The sequence below is a fragment of the Oncorhynchus clarkii genome, chromosome 4, assembly GCF_045791955.1.
Source record: "Oncorhynchus clarkii lewisi isolate Uvic-CL-2024 chromosome 4, UVic_Ocla_1.0, whole genome shotgun sequence".
NCBI lineage: Eukaryota > Metazoa > Chordata > Actinopteri > Salmoniformes > Salmonidae > Oncorhynchus > Oncorhynchus clarkii.
This window is the reverse complement of record NC_092150.1, coordinates 38,413,124-38,414,143: the sequence shown is the minus strand read 5'-3', so window position 1 is coordinate 38,414,143 and position 1,020 is coordinate 38,413,124.

Genomic DNA, 1,020 nt, shown 5'->3' with positions numbered 1-1,020 from the left:
CTTAACCACTGCGCCACCCGGGAGGCGAAATTACATTTTGAAGTTGTGCACAATTATCAGTTTCTATTTGGTTTATGTCGCCCATTCATTGTCAGTTAGTGACATATTAGCGCCTTGGGACCCAAAAGCATAATCAGTGCTCTAACTCCCCCTTGCGCTGGTCTGGAGCAATGAAGCAGTGATGCAGGGTACCGTACTAAACCACAAATTCCTCTGAATTCCGCAGCATAATCTCAAAACAATTAGTTGAGAAACCACTGTACCGTATTGTACTGTACATTGTCTTCTGTGTTCTACTATGCTCTACTGTACTAAACTGTGCTGTACTGTACAGTGATGTTCCAACTTGTGAAACATACCCGAGGTCTACGATTAGTTCAGATTTGGATCTGGTCCGCAACAGCCAAATTTGTACTTATTTGGGGGCGGAAAACATTATAATAATATCCAGCATGCTTTGCAAGTAATAAAAAAACACATTTGCATTTTTGTAATTCAGCAGATGGTCTAATCCAGAGTGCCTTACAGTCAGTGCATTCAACTAAGCTAAATAAATAACATATCAGTCATAGCAATAAAACAAATCTGTAACCGTTACTCAGAATGTTATTGTATTTGAAATGGTCTGTTGGTTTGGTCTGTTGTGTAGACTAATCTGAAAATAATTGCTGCACGTTTCAAAGGTTTTGAAAAAGCTAACATAAATGCAAATAGATGGAAGCAATCTTCAATTAGGCTCTCTTTGATATTAAGTATAAAAAATGTTTGTTGTGATAATTGAGAATGTATAGTAGTTCAAATTTGGACATATGATCAATTATGGAAAAATACTATTTTCAATATCCTGTAGATGACATATTTTCAACGTCTGGAAAATAGGTCTTCTAACCTTTAATTCAGCATCTGAAATGCACTTGATGTCAAAGTTCTGGAACGTCATTTTGCATACTGGGAATAGGCTATAACAGCGCACTAACTTCACCATATCGACGTGTTTGCAATGGTAATAGGTTATGTTCT